The sequence below is a fragment of the Protopterus annectens genome, chromosome 4.part0, assembly GCF_019279795.1.
Source record: "Protopterus annectens isolate FY-2018-M chromosome 4.part0, PAN1.0, whole genome shotgun sequence".
NCBI lineage: Eukaryota > Metazoa > Chordata > Ceratodontiformes > Protopteridae > Protopterus > Protopterus annectens.
Window position 1 is genome coordinate 301,191,798 of NC_056733.1, and position 17,043 is coordinate 301,208,840.

The 17,043-nt window shown below is 40.6% G+C and overlaps 1 protein-coding gene across 1 annotated transcript in view; it reads right to left on the reverse strand.

Moving 5' to 3' along the window:
- Positions 1-17,043, reverse strand: part of NOS1 (nitric oxide synthase 1) — a 1,255,637-nt gene that overhangs the window by 973,712 nt on the left and 264,882 nt on the right. The gene's annotated exons all lie outside the window — the stretch shown is intronic.

The window sequence follows — 17,043 nt, forward strand, 5'->3', positions numbered from 1 at the left end:
GAGGTCCCTCATGAAATCATCCAAGGCTAACTTCGAAAGAAAAATAGCCAAGGATTCAACAAAAGATAACCACAAAGCCTTCATTAGCTATGTTAAGAATCTAAGTAGCAACTCGCAGATATGCACTGAACTAGTGCAAAATAGCACAAAATATACTGAACCTACTGATATTGCCAAAATCCTGGCAGATAGATTCAGTGCAAACTTCACCCCCCTCTCACCTCCAAAAGGGCCCACAACAATACCGGAAAAGTGTAGTGTCCCAAAAATCATAGAAGCACAGGTGAAAACAGCCCTTTCAAAAGCCAAAAACACAGCATCAATGGGACCAGATGGTGTCCCAAGCTGTTTCTTGCACGAACTACAGAACAAACTAACCCCCCACCTAAACACACTGTTCAACCTCAGCCTCTCCACAGGCTACGTGCCCATAGAATGGTGCACAGCAATGGTTATTCCTCTCCACAAAGGAGGGGCCACAACTGACCCTGGTAACTATCACCCCATAAGCCTGACTAGCCTGGTCTGCAAGGCTATGGAGCGCATCATCATGGAACTCATTACCAAAGACATTGGGAACCTCCAAACACTTGACCTGACCCAGTTCGGCTTTGTTAAGGGCAGATCATGCCTACTAAACCTGGTTGACTTCTTCGAGACAGTCACCAAGGCCATAGATGAGGGAAAGGTGGTTCACACAGCTTACCTTGACCTTGCCAAGGCTTTTGACACCATTCCTCACTCGGGTATTACAGAAAAACTCACCAGCTTGAACATAAACCCCTACGTCACTAGATGGGTTGCCAACTGGCTTACAGACAGAACTCACACGGTAAGAATAGTGGGCTCCAGGTCCGACTCTAAACCACTCACAAGTGGTGTCCCGCAAGGCTCGGTCCTGGGACCCCTACTGTTCGGCATATACTTCTCAGAAGTACAGGCAAACACAGGCGGACTATGGCTAACCAAGTTCACCGATGACTGCAAACTGGGAGCCATAACTGACTCTCCGGCTGACACAGACATCCTCCAAAATGGCCTTACTGAGATGGACACCTGGTGTCAAAGTCATGGTCTCAAGCTAAATGCCAAAAAATGCATAGTCATCCCGTTTGGGAAAAACAAAACACCCACGAATTGCCACATAGGTGGCAGCTCCCTTAATACAGAAGAGGTAATAAGAGATCTGGGGACCCAGGTAGATAGTAATCTCTCCTTTGACAATCATATTGCCAAAGTAGTTAGAAAATACTTCTATGTGGCCCATCTAATTACTAAAGGGTTTGCATCTAGAAATAAAGAGGTTATAGTGCCCTTCTACTCGTCAATCATTAGACCCATCATAGAGTACAATGCCTCATTTGGGATGTACCTCACAAGACACTTCCAACAGCTGGAAAGACCACAAAAGTACCTCACCAAGAGGATTACTTGTCTCAAACATATGTCCTATGCAGCCCGACTGAAATAACTCTGGCTGTACTCAGTGGCATATCGCTTACTCAGAGGTGATCTCTGCCTGACTTACAAAGCCATGTCCAACTCAGAATTGATGGACATGCTCCACCTAAAGAAATCCAAGCCACTGCGAGCCACACGCTCTAGTGAGCTAAACCTCACCACAATGGAGGGATAGATTCCTATCACAAAGACTCCCCATGCTTTGGAACAAAATTCCAAATTACATCAGGCAGAGCCCCTCACTAACACCCTTCAAGAGAAACCTTGACGAGTGGATGGGTAACAGAAAATACACCCCTGGGATCACTTCATTGGCTCTGCTTGACAGAGAATTCGTTAATTAATCAATGGGGTGGTGAAAGCCGACACTCTGGCTAGACTTATCAATGCCCTTGGGCAGATAACCTAGTACCTACCTATGAACCTAAGCCTTATGTCTGTAACTTCTCTCTCCATTTACTTATCAAATAGGACAGACCCATGTAATAAGTCATAGCACACAATAAGCAAGTAACCCTTCCTATAACACAGTATTACTAATAAAGTTATATCACCCCCCCCCCCCTTTGAATCCCAGGAAGCCATCTTCTCCCACTATCTTGCATATACCATCTGTCATTCCCATTACATATTATACTTTTTTCTTACCAACTACTAATACTAATACTTTTGACACTCTATCAATTCGGCCCGAGATTCTGGTAACTTAGGTTCATCTGTTCTATTAGACCTTTCTAAAGCCTTTGATACCATCTCACACACCCATCTACTTAACCATCTATCTAACCTTAACATCTCACCTAAAACTCTTTCCTGGTTCTCCATTTATCTTTCTAACAGGTCCCAAGCTGTGAAATGGGGCAAATCCTCTTCTACATTCCTTCCAACACCCACAGGAGTTCCCCAAGGTTCCATTCTTGGCCCTCTGCTATTCAACATCTCTATTAACGATTTCCACAAAGCCATTCCCTTCACCAAAACTGTCCAATATGCAGATGACTCCACTCTCATCTGCTATGCCTCCAACCAAACTGAACTCAAGACTCTAACTCAATCTGCCTTCTCAACCACTGAAAAATGGATGCACCAAAACCACCTCTCACTAAACGCCAACAAAACTAAAATCCTCCTATTTTCCCCCTCAAAATGGACCCACATTGGCAAAAACTCATTCCAAATTACCAACCTCAACAACTCTGTCATTGATATTGCTCCCTCCACAAAACTCTTGGGAGTCACTATTGACGAAAACCTAAAATTCAATACCCATATCCAGCTCAACATCAAGAAAACCCACATAAAACTCGGCCTACTCTACAGGAATAATCACTTCCTCTCTCCCTCTACTAGACTGACCCTAGCCACAACTTACCTTCTCCCATCCCTTCTTTATGGTGCTCCTCTACTCACTAATCTATCCTCCACCCTTAACTCCAGACTAGAAGTATGCTACAACAAAATCTCCAGATTTGCCACTAAGGCAAAAGCCTCCTCCCACCACTGCTCCTCCCTATTAACTATAAACTGGCTAGAACTCCCTAATCAACTAGACTTCCTCCAATTAGTCTCAGCCCACAAATTACTATATCAACCCACCAGCTGCCCTGCCTTATCTAATATCCTCCAACCTTACAGCCCTCCAAGACCCCTTAGATCCACTCACCAAAACCTTATCTCCATCTACAAACCAAAGCGTCCTGTTGGTCAGCTTCTAATCTCCTTCACCCTAGCTAAAAAATGGAATGCCCTGCCCTCCACTCTGAGAGCTTGTGACAACCTAAACACCTTCAAAAGACTACTACACTCCTACCTGCTTCTTCACAGAAAATGTAACTGCACTCCACACACCATACCTCCCAACCTCCCCCCTTCCTTCTCTCCTGGCTAACCTCCTTTCCCTTCAAACCTCTCTCTTATATTCTTACTATACGTTATAACCAATCTCCTCCCACCCGCTCACTCTTATGTCTCTCTTCCTCTCCTTCATAACTACTTGTAATCTTCTTAACTACTTAGTATTGGATTCCTTCTCTAGCTACCACCCTTCCTGCTATAAAATTTTTTTTACAACTATATACTGTATGCAATGTAAAAGAATCGTTCTTTTGTTATTTCAACTTGATAAGTAACTTAGGAATGTAAAAATTCTATATGTTATGTAACTTGTTATGCGAACCTTCACAGCTTAGCAATGTAAACATTACTTGAAACTTGTTATCTGGAGCTTTTCTCCCCGGGCCTCCACTGAAAATGGACTCTCGAGTCCAGTGGACCTCCCCGGTCGCCAAACTGGAATAAAAATAAAAATATAATATATAAATGTAATAACTACTGTTTGCGCTCAATCTTAAATATGAAGAAACATGATATTGATATAATATATATATATATATATATATATATATACATATATATATATATATATATATATATATTGATATATCTAACTTTATTGACTACTGCCTGTACATTGAGAAGTGTAAATACAAAATTATATATATAAGCATATCTGGCTTCCACAGGCAGTAGAGATAGAGAGAGAGAGATGCATGCATTCTACAACAGATCCCATTTCCATGAGGTCCTATGGGCCACTTAATGTACCTACACTGCTATCAAGGCCCTGCCTGCTTTGTATGGGATCTGGTATACCAACCAGAAACAGTTACACTCATCAATTACCAGAGGGTGTGCAGTGCCCAGGTTATTATATGAAATATGTATGTGTGCCATTAAATCCCAAATCTAGTGCATGGGTGACTTATACCTGCATTTCATATGGAGAACTTTCCACATGGTGATCTAATGCGTAGGTGCACACAGTTCCAACCATAGAGGCTATAAAGTTCCAGCCTCATAAATATAGGTAGCACACCACACATAATGGTGCCTCCTGTTGTATTTTGCAGATGATGCTACTATATGCCTTGGTACCATGGCTAATGAATCTATCCACAGCCCTCAGGGAGAACAGGAAATGACATACAACATGCTACTGGCTCAGACACAGATTATGATCATTTGTTTATGTGGTGTGCTGAAGTCCTGTTTCCACTGCCTGGATATTTATATTTATTTATTTATTTGCATTTGTTTACCAAGTTAGTGCTGTGTTCTCTTTGGACCAATTACAGGCTAGTCTAGGTAAGAAATCAATGTTAACAAAGAGACACAATTATGAGCAGGGACACTGATTTTTTTCAAAAAATGAAATTCTGTTTTCATTGGATGAAATCTGGGAATTAATCCCATGACTTTTAAATGTAATTTGCAGTCATTATATTCATTTCATTATAAATTTCTTATGTATCAATATATACTGAAAATTAAAACAGATTATATAGAAAGAACACTCAGTAATGAAACTTACAAAGTGCCAAGGAAGTTTACACGATTGAGGATCGACTGATGGAGTAAGTTTTATTCTGGTTTAAGTGATGTTTTGCTCCTGAAGGAAGGGTATTTCACTTGACTACGTGTCAGGTTTTTGAGATATGGTCTAAATTTGATAAGGGAGAGGAGTTCTTTAAGTAATTAGGAAGTGAACTAAAGCGTTTAGTTACAGGTGTCACATATGGGCGATTGTGAAAGATGTTTTAGGTTGCATGAGGGTTTTTTTTGGAAAGGTTTCTCTGCAAGAGGAGAAAATGTATCCGGGGAAAAGGATTTTGTAAACCAGAGAGCCCACTGGGAGGTCAAATCTCTGACTGGGTGAAATTTGGCTTTGAAATGAGTGAACGACTGTGTGGTTTTTGGGTGACTTGGTAATAAAATGGCATAGTTTATTTGACATGGATTGAAGGGCACATGGATTCTTTTTTGAGGCTGTAGATGTGAAGGGTATTTAATATTCTAATGGAGTGAGTAGTATCCTCTTGCGTATTGATGCTATCACAGTGATGTAGACGTAGGTAGAAATGTTCTTTCCCTAAAGAGAAGAAAAGAGAATTACTGCTGTTAATTGAGGTACTGGAAGCCAAACATTTGCTCAACCCAAATTCTAAGATACTTGACAGTGGAAGTATTAACTGTTGGAGAATTGTTTTTTAGTAATATTGGGGTCTTGGCTGTTTTTGATAGCTTCTGGTGGGTCTCAAAGATGATAGATTTAGTAATGGAAGGGTTCGATAAAAGTTTATGTTGGAGAAGCCACTGTTTTTGATAGCTTCTGGTGGGTCTCAAAGATGATAGATTTAGTAATGGAAGGGTTCGATAAAAGTTTATGTTGGAGAAGCCATTTGTTTACTGAATGAAGATCAGTTTGGAGCAGCTGGGATTGAATTTATGAGTTTGAGTGGTTGGAACTTAAAATGAATGTGCCATCAGCATAAAGAATGATTGGAATTCTGGGAAGGTCATGTAAGAGTCTGTTCACAAATGCTGAGAAGAAAAGTATTGTAAGGGTGGAGCCTTGCGGGACTCCTTTAAGTAGTGGGGCTATTTCTGATCAAGAATTTCCTATGTTGACTTTGTAGAGTCAGAGAAAAAGTCCTTGAACCAAGTTAGAAACTCTTCACCAATACCGACCTCAGTGAGTTTGTTGAGAAGTAGTAAGTAGTCTATCAGAACAAATGCCTTAGTGAGTTCATTTCTTTTAAACAAGAAATATTTTTATTGAATTATTACTTACGACATAGGTAATCATACATTTATAAAAATAAAAACAAGCCATCTTGCCATATTTTCATTTGCAAACATTATACATCACAAATAATCTACTATAAAGTCATTGTCATTCTAATATTACATAGCTCATTCAATTTCCTCCTTCCCTTAAACCTCATTCCTCTTCTAAAACATTATTCTGAATGTATTTTTTCCCACAATTCCCATTTTTATTATGCAATTCACTCCTACCCTTTTTTAAAGATCCTACTTCTAGTTCTTTTATTCATGTTACTATATTCACTACTTCTAGTACAGTTGGTTTAGAGTTTAATTTTCATTTTATTGTAATTCCTTTTTGGGCAGCCACCATTATTAAACTCAGCAAGGCCTTACTATGCAAGTTCTTACTGGAATGGCATGTCCGTTACTCAACAGAGCCAGATCCAGCACTAGTCAGCCTAGGAAGCTGCCTTAGGCCTGTATTGGCTGTGGTCCCCGATATGGCTTGGGGGGTAAATAAAAATAAAAATCCCTTCCTTAACTATCATAAATTGGAACATGTCTGTAAATACCACAGGGAATTAGGACCTCACGGGAGACTTTTTTACAACACAGGGGCTGTAGAACCTTACAGAATACTTTCTATAAGAATAGCAAGCTGCAGAAACCTCACTGTTAGGACATTATCCTAATGTAAAACACAAGAGAGATTTGAAAACAACAGCCAGAGATTTGACATGGTATAGGTGGGACTGCAACAAAATCCATACATCAGGCAGCTAGAAATTTGGAACAGAAGACAAGAGCAGATATGGCATCCACAGGAGCAGCGAACAGACTGAAGCAGAAGAGAAAAAGTGAATGCAGATTCCTGTACCAGGACAGTGTACAAAATACACTAGTTAGGGATGACAAGTTGGTCAAACTCAAATGCTGTACCTCGGTTACAGGAGACAAGAGTCTGAATCCTCTACACCGAATACCAGACTACTCAAGGAACTATGAGTTTCAGTGCATTTTCAAGGATTTGTCCGTTTCAAGGCAAGAGAAGTTTACTGTTGCTCAGTCTTAGTCCATCTTCAATTTGCAACTGTTTTGTTTAGCAAACCAGTGTTTTTGCTAAATAATTTGAAAGCAGTGTTAGAAGCACAATAGGTAGCATACTTGACTTTGGTGCAGAAAGCTGTAAGTTCTACTCATACACCATGTAGATTGATTGCTGATACTGTGGTGTACTTTGTATACTTTAATGGGGGATGGGGGTGCTGTCCTCCTTTGGATGAGATGCTTAGTAACTATGAACCTGTTGTCATTTTGCAAGCCATTCCTTATTGCAATATCACCAGTAATATAGGCAATGTATTCTTCAAGGGCAGCAGGCACTGAATTTGTAGATGAAACACTGAAATGTAATGTTATATGCCAGCACCAAGCTTTTCATTAGATGCAGATCTCTTTAATGTGGAATTATTCAGATGAGTTTTAATTTTGCAGAGATTGTGCATATTGACTGATATTGGTGGATAATGGCAGAAGTTCGAGTGCCCTTTTATGGTTGATATATTCTGAAATGGGTAGTTTTGTCATTATTGGTATAAATGTTTTATTTAATTTCTTATTGGAAAAATGTTTAAAACTACAAATATAAAAAACACTCTAACAAGTGGTGGTATATTATACGAGGGATACAACGTAATACAATCAGGAAGGTGAATCAAAGAACACATATATGTATGCATGGTCATACAAATGTGTGCAGTGCGCCTATGGTTTTCTTTGAATGTGTGTTTGAATGTGACTTTCAAGGACAGAGAAGTTTACTGCTAATGCTAAGTCTGTTTTCATCATGAGACTGTATTGTTTTGTTTAGCAAATGGCTATCAGTATTTGTACTATAAAATTTGAAGTAAAAGTTTTAAATTAAATCCAAATATCTGTAACCATTATAAAAGTATGAACAGTGATGGGTTTGAACAGCGTTTATGGGTGACTGGCGAGAAACAGCCAAATAATGGGGCACTGAATGGCTGGATGTGGACTGCTGCCGAGTGGGGGGACTGCTGGGGTTGCACCAATCCATTACTCTGTCTAGGGCCTCATTTGGCCATGATCTAGCTCTACTACTCACTGGTGTATCCACAACAGAGACTCTGGCAGTTCTAACCAGCCTCGCTTCCACATCCAATTCATCACTGGGTATGAGTTTTCTGTTTTGTGTCACACTGAAGAATAATAGAACTTGTCATTGTCTTTGAGCTGCTATGGTGTTAGTAGTGCACCCCTGGTGATTGACCTGTCTCTGGTTATGTCTTTCACCTCGGTCATCACATGAATAATGTTTTTATCAATCCTGAAATACACTTACACCAATGTCTTCTTGTAACTACACACTGCATTGACTTCCCACACCTAGCCCTGGAAGACCTTATCTGCTGTAGCCTTGTTGATGATTTTCCAGCCATGTGGGTGTAAGGCCCATGGCAGCAACTCAGCCTCCTGCAGGTTGAACTTTTCCTGGAATTGCCATTTGTTCAGTGCCATGATTGGTCAGCTATACCTGTGTATAAACATGTGGATCAGTGTGGGCATGCATGACCATCCATGTCAGCCAACATCTGCCACCTCACTGTCTTTAGTACTCTATGGTTCACACAAACTTGTGTGCTGCTGAGATAACTGTTCTGACACTGTGCCACAGTATGGCAGCTGTGGGCATAGAAGCAAAGTGTGTTTTCCCTTGTACCCGTGACAACAGCACAGAGTATCCCCATTGTTCTGCAGACCAGCATCCCCATTAAATTTCCTGCTGTCTGTGTTTCTGTGCAACACTATCAAGATAGTCACACAGCAGGATAGTAAATCAACCTGCATTGATGCCTCCCCTACCAACAGTAGTGAAAACTATACTAAGAGCCTATGTTGGATGCCAACCCACAGGACTTAAACCTGTCCTGTCTGCTCAGTGTGCAGTGACTGATGGTCGCATCCACCCCACACATGACTGTATCCTGTCCTGCCTATTCCCTCTGCCCTGGGTGGTTACACCAACCAGGACTTCAATAACTCTTGCCTGTACTTTGTGTGCTGTCAGACTCTTGTTATGACCAGTGCAGTGTTAGCACCACAACATATCACTGTGCAAGACTTTGTGGAGCAGACAAGCACCCCGGAGAAGTGTCAGCACCGGTGGACTGCATTACCAGTATTCTTATCTGTGGTCACTTTCCCCTGCATGTCGCTATACTCAGATATCCATTTTCTTCAATATTCTGTATTGTTTGTTGTAATGCAGTGTTTTACAAAATCACAGTTGCAATTTTCATCATTCTGCAATAGGTCTTGCAGTACAGGGATTATGCTAAAATGAGGATAACCATTTGAAATGTAGCAACCTGCTAGATAGAGTCCCAAAATATGGAGACTGAATGACCAAAAGAATGGACTTACAAAGTCCAAGATGACATCTCTCTGAATATCTGAATAGTCCCTTTTCTCCAAGATATGACAATCTCAGAGTAAGTTGCTATATACAAGCTCGGGGAGTGTGGGTTGGGGGGGGGGGGGCTTCTCCTCTGCAAAAAAAAACATTTTTTTTTTCAATATTAACTCTTATCTTATATTTCAGTCTTTATTTTTTGGATTGTCGACACTCAGAATTTTGAGTGCTGACATTTCAGTGGGGAGCCTAAAATGAAAATCGCACCAATAAGGTGAATATTTATCACCTGTGTTCCATACTAGTACGTCTGGTCCAGGTAAGATGAAATATTGGTGCATGCTTGCACAAATCAGAAATATTACAACAAACTGCATTATGCTAAAGAACACGGTTTTCCTTCTATCCAACCACTTGTCAAGACATGCTCAGGCATTGAGGTCATGTAGACTGTGTGCACTTGTGGAGCCTGGGCATTTGACTGTCACCCTTCTGCATCATGCTGATATATATGGACATCCCACTACTCTGCTGCCCACTGATGCAAGTCACAGGGTGTCTGTGACATGTAGTATTGGGCTTCAGCTATCATTTTCATTCCAGGACTTGACTGGTGAGTGGACATGGCCTCAGCTGGACATGGCTCAGTCAGATTTCCTGCCTGGTGCAGTAGACAATGTGGAATCATTTTCTACATGCTGCATGTGCAGCATAAGCAGTGCTTGATGGGGGATTACAAAGGTCCTTTATATCAACTCGATATCTGTCCCATGGTTGACAGTATGATAAGTGATGCTACTGACATCACTTGATCTGGTGGGCAGTACTAGCATAATCTTTGTAATCTGTGGAAGTGACACCCGGATCTTCTGAGCCAAATGAAAGAAGTGGTTATGGAGAGATAATTTACACTTGAATCCTCTTTACTCAGTTCAAAAAACACCTCAAGCTATACTTTAAAACTCACTGGTTATGTCCTTGTTCAAAACCCGATTAGATCCTCCTCTATAGTCTGTAATCATGTTACATTGCCTAGTCAATTTGTCAACACTGTTTTAAAAATGTATGATTATATTACCTGCTTGCTCAAATGGAGCCTGTAAACTGTGTGTAACGTGTAATCATTTTGTGATTTTTACTTTATGTTCTACCTTGGAGCTTTTCCCCGCAGGCCTCCAGTGAAAATTGACATGTATAAAGTCGGACTATCCTGATCAACAAATGTAAGATAAATAGTTACTTTCTGTATTACAGTAAGATTTATACTTTGGCTGAATGAATCAATGAAAAGTAGGACTAAAACCTACAGTTATACATGCATTCTGATGCCACGGGTATTATGTGCTCATTAATTTGTTGTTTCTGTTTTCCAGAGAAGGAAGAAACCATAACAAATGGGATAACCTGCTAAAGGAGACAGATTAGAGTCTCCAGGTGGTATGATAAGTTTAAAGTATTGCTGCTATACTCCATCTGTGTTTAATCCATTTACAACAAAACATGAGCACTTTTTTTTGTATTTTAATATTTCATCATTACTCAGTATTTCATTGCCTTTGCACATTATTTTCCATCCATGTACTGTGCTACTGTCCTAGACACTGTGTCAGGTATTGCTGCCCTTTATTGCATTACAACTGTTCCTTGGCCATTGTTTAACAATGTTTTTCCATCTGTTCTTTTTCCTTCCAAGGCTTACCTTAATAAAATATAAAATGTGGCACTGATTATTTTATTTGTGAAGACTGCTCTGTTCTTTGCCTCATTCTGTTTTAATTGTGCTGCTTTGTTTTTTCCTCCATTGATTCATTGATTTTCATTTAGGTCTGCAGGATTAGCTTTGGACAGATAGTGGAGAGGCAGCAGCCACCATGTTCTGCATTGGCCACAGCAATGACCACTGCATTTCTCAGTTTCCCCAGCCTGACTCTCTGCAGTGATGATGCTCACCCTGCGAAGGGTAACCTGGAAGGATTGCTGCTGGCCTCTTTTACTGCTTTTCTGGTGGGGCATTGGTACCTCATCAGAGAGTGCAGCAAAACGTCTGTCTTAAGTCACTTGATGCAAGGTTCTTTGGCTGGTGAGGACTGAGATGGACTGACAGCTTGTTTCCAATATTGATAACCTGCAATGACACCTCATGCATCTAGTAAAGTCACGTAGTCAAGTGGCCTTTATCATCATGCCAATTGTAGTGCAGCCTACCCCTGATGTCAATCATTGATGGGGGTTCCCCTCTGTGCTAGCTTCTATCCCCCATTATGGCATTCCCCTTCCTTGTCTGTCGCACCCAATCAAAAGTTGTCCACCCTTTATCTGTCTGCACATCTCCATTGTGGCTGCCATTTCTTTTATGTCGGTACCTCCACTGTCATTCTGATATATATTTGTGTATCTGCCCCTGAAGCAGTTATACCTTTTTTCCTACCCACATCTTGTCTATGCTTCCTTCCCATCCTACCTAGATAAATAAATTAAATAAATAAATAAAGGCATACATACACAGAATAAAGTTAACAGAGACCATCTGGCATAATGGTTCAGGTCTTCACCTCCCAGGTACAAGGTTCGAGCCTGACCTCGAGCCAATGTCTCTTTGGACGTTGTATGTTCTCCTTGTGTCTCTGTGGGGGTTCCTCCCACCTCTGATAAAAATACAGAGTGTTTCCATCTCAAACTCCCCATTGAATGGAGCTGTGAGTAGCAGCACAGACTCTACATGGTGATCTATGGGGCTCGAATTGTATAGACAACCATTTGGGCATCTAATGTGTTGTGCAATATCCTCAAGATAGGAGAACACACCACAGACTGTGTGCTGTGGCAGATCTATGAAAAATGGATGAAAAACCAATCAACTTACCAAACATGAAAGTTCACTGAGCCTGGAAGAGGATATGATGGCAAGGAGGAAGCTGGACATCCTATGTATCCAGGAAATAGGAGGAGTTGAATAAGAATGGCAGCACATCAAAACAGCATGTGTGAGGACTATAGTCAACATTTTATTTAAGAAGGTTAAGAACAACAACAGCCTTAAAGGAATGCCTTTTTTACTGGGGAGGTATCTCAGTTTATGAAGCCTATCTTAACTCTGAAGATCCTTACAGAGGTGAAGCCTTAGAACAATGGAGTTGATATTCTTTAGTACTAATATTACAGCTGCAGCAAGGAATATAGGAGAATATGGTGGCTTTATAAAATTGATAAAATTTGAAGATCTTTATTAAATCTATAGATATAGTGGGTTAGGGATTGACATAAGGGTTACGGTGTTTACCTTACAGATGCACGCTACAAGGTTTGATGTTTACCTTTGAAGGTAACTTGGCTTGGCATAATATGGCCTACAAGAGCAGCAAACCCCGTACTTACATATGGGCCTATGTAGCCTTTTTCCATAATCAGGCATAGCTGGTTCAAGCATTCCCCACAGCTCTTCAGAAGAGCCAAAAAAAAGCACTTCTACTTCAATGTAATAACCCATGACAATGATCAGCCAATTACAGTTAGATATATACCCCCCCTCTCTAGTTCTTCCATTCAAGTGCACAAATCAAAAAAAAAAAAAGGGGGGGGGGTTTCCTTCCACCGGCACACCAACCAGGTGGCCAGGTGCACAAAATATGCTCCCCGCCTCCTGTCCAGCCATTCAGGTCCCATTTCTGTGCCCTGACCCCAACCTCCTTCAACTTATTTTATTAAAAGAAAACGGTCTTTTTTAAAACTGTAGCAAACTGTCTGCTACAAACATAGCAAACAGTTGCTACAGTTTATACCCTGCCTGCATGAAGCAGCACAGCACTCATAGGATTATAGGATCATAGGAAGTTACTAGGCTAATGGTCCCAGGGTCGTTACAAGCCCAGCCAGCTTCAGCCCATATTCCCAAAGGTGTCTGGTTCAAGCAGACACTAAAATCAGCACATGTTGCCCCTGTCCAAGAAGGACACAAGTAGAATGCCTATGGTGAATTTCCAGTTACCCATCCAATCATCCAAATTAAATAGAGACAATGAGGGACTTTGTTTAACATGAAAAGAAAGCTTGTTTCAAAGGTGGGGCAACCTCTATGAGACAAATCAGTCTCTCCAGAAAGTTCTGTTGATGTCACATACCAGATTAAGGTCCTTTGAGTGAGTGACCCGTCTGCCATTTGACTTGCGAATGTGCATTTCCACAAAAGCTGGGTCAGAGATTGCTCTACATGCAAGGCGCAGGTCATGTCTGAGCAGTCTGTATGACACAGAGTAAAGTGAAAATGATTTCAGTCTGTCCACATAAGACAGATTTTGAAGACCCTGAATTTTGTTTGTAAGAAACCTTTGTGGCCTCTCCAATTGCTGCAGGTATTTGGAAAGGGACATACCATAGGGAGCATCGTACTCTATTATTGGCCTGATGAGGGAAATATACAGAGAGTTTATAACCTCTTATTTCTGGAGCAATTCCCTTACTTATGAGATGAGCAATAAAAATGGCCTTCTTACCACTATGGAGACATGGTGATCGAAGTTAAGGTTGCTGTCAACCTGTGTGCCAAAATCTCTCCACTGACTGTGTGCTTAGGGTATTGCTATTGATGCAGTAGTTTGCAGGAACATCACCCTTGCTGAAGGGGAAGAAAATGCATTTTTTTTGCATTAAGTTTAAGACCATGACTTTGGTACCAGTCATTAGTTTGCTAGGAAGACCTTCTTTCAGGTGTTGACATCGCCAAGGGTTTCAATGATCGCTCCCAGTTTGCAGTCATTGCAAACTTTGTCAGCCAAAGTCCTTTAATTTAAGCCTGTACTTCAGAGAATTAGATTCTGAACAGTTGGGGTCCCAGAACCAATCTCTGTGGAACACCACTGGTTACAGGTCTGCTATTTTGACCTTATGAGTTCTGTCAATGAGCCAGTTTGCAACCCACCTGACAATATATTGGTGTTAATTTAAAAATTCTTCTTTTTAAACTGTAGCAAACTGCTTCCTACAAATGTAGCAAACAGTTGCTGCAGTTTATATCCTGCCTGCACAGAGTGCTACAGCATTCAGGTTTTACGGAGAAAAAAAACTCTAGCAAACTGCTTGCTTCCTGAAATGTAGCAAGCAATTGCTCCAGTTTAGACCACACACACAGCAGTGCAGCACTCAGGTTTCACTGCAAATGCAATACCAGTTAGTAAAAGCCAGTTTTGCCTTAAAGAGAGAACAGAAACAGTTGATCATGAACTACATTTTGCACCCAGGGCAGTGTCCCCTCTTACCTCACCCTAATTATGCTATCTGTGACATTCCAGAGGGCAGCAACTGTGCTCCAGCTTGATTAAGAAGTGGCATGGAATCTAACTGATATGGCACATTTTTGGATAAAGAAGTAGAGTTGTGGCAAACATACTTTTCTGGTATTTATTGAGTGTGGGTAGGTGTAGTGTTGGTCTGATGTTGTTTGAGATGTGGGTTTAGGGATTTCAAAGTCCAGCTTCCAGATGGAAAGCATGCATGTTTGGCAGTTTACAGATATGAAGAGGTGTGAGGATTTGCTCTTGGCACATTTTCTGTACCAAAACACAGTAAGGCGTATTCACAAATTTTGTCTTGTAAAGTTTTGATGTCACATTTTTTTTACTGCCTTGAAGTAGAGGGGGTGGGCTGTAGAGGGGAGTTTGGAATCATTTTCTGGGTTAATATGGTTAAATTAGTTAATGTGGGGTAGTTTTTAGAAATCTGACAGAGGTCTGTGGGTACAGTTAAAGCACTTGTTAGTACATTGTTTCTTGGAGGTTCCAAAGTTGTATGTTCAAAATTTTACATTTTCTATGTTGCTGTTTTTAGTGAAAACAAACTTTAGGTGAAACACTCACATAATGATAAAATATACATAGGTGTATACTAAGCAATCAGTCCACTGATCCATGCACAGTTTAACCATTACTTGCTCCAGCTCTCCTGTAAGGGTCTGAGGAGCTAGAGTAGGGATGAATTTACAGAACTCTGTCCACTCAACCTAAATGGTCTTACACATAGATGTATGCTACTTTGTTTGACTTTGAGTGGGCATTTATTTAATAAGTAGGAGATTCTTAGAGAGAGAGAGATCTTTTTGGCCCACAGGCTCTTTTTATATTTGATGTGGATTTTGGTCCCTAGAATGGATATTTGTGGTGTTAACAGGTTTATGGGCATATAAGAAGTCATGCAGGACAGGGTCATTTGCAGTTTTATACTCTAGGCATGAGTCACCAAGCAGAAAACAGTAAGATGAAGTAAAGTGATCGGGCTTTTAGATACTTTGTGTAGTAAGGCAGCTCATAATTAACAATTGTTTTGATCAAAAAAGATTTTTTTTTCCATAACTGGAGCATTATATCCATCTGGGCTTGGCAAGATAGGAGTAGAGAGAGATGATTACTTCCTTAGATCTCAAAGCTATGCCATTAGTAACTAAGTGGGTTAGGTAGAATGATTTCCCATTGATACTTTATTTATGATGGTCATCAGATAATTAATTGTTTTCAATAGTACCTGAACCTCTAATGACAGAAAATAATTACTTGGGAGTATGATTTATGTAATAGATGCAGCGGTGTTCTTGTTTACCAACCATTTTTAGCCCATGGTATTTGTACTTTGAATGTTTATGAGTTAGGGCCTTTTAGAGGAAGTGAGTGCCATCTGGTAATGAATTTGAAGTCTTCGGCAAACATATCAAACTAAAGAACTTAATGTAATTTTGGATATAAGTGAAATAAACACAAAAGAGTTGTAGCCCAAATACAGAACCCTAAGAGAAGAGATACCACTAGTGATAAGCCTTTTGTAAGAAAGTGTGCCACCATCTCTAACCAGCTGGGTTTGTCTGTACACTAGTTTGCTGTCTAGTGAGTTATATAAAGATTTATATACAACTGAGGCAGTTTCTCAATAAGGTCAGAGTACAGAATAGTATAAAATGCCTTAGCTAAACCCAGGTAAATTGTTTACATAAATTTGACTTTGTCCAGTGCCTCTGTGATTCTTTCAAAAAATCTGCCAGGTTTAGAAATCAAAATCTACATTTTGTGAAACCAAAATGAGTCTGGGTTGATGGCTTGTAAGATGCCGTAAGATTACAATATGCAATATACCCAAATTCCTAAGTTATTACTAGGAAGGTGATCTGGATGGATCATTTGAAGCCTAGCCAAAGCAAAATCCACTGTGTTATCTCTTATCATAAGGGTTTGGAGTTTCATCACGGGGGGGGGGGGGGTGCATTTGCAATCCCCATGCTTTTTTCAAGTTGTTGTTGTGTCTTTCGGCTTTTCCCGGTTAGGGGTCGCAACAGTGGAACTCCAGTCCGCTAATGATTGGCAGTAGATTTTTACGTGCCGAGTTGCCAGCTCTGATGTGCAACCTTCAACAAAGGTATGCCCATTCATGCATGTCTCCACACAGAAGATGCTCTACCTGAGAATCGAACAGGACAATGTCGTACTGTGAGGCGACAATGCTACCACAGCACCACCACCGCAGTTCCCATGCTTTAAGTAATGTTTGAAAATAGTTAAAGA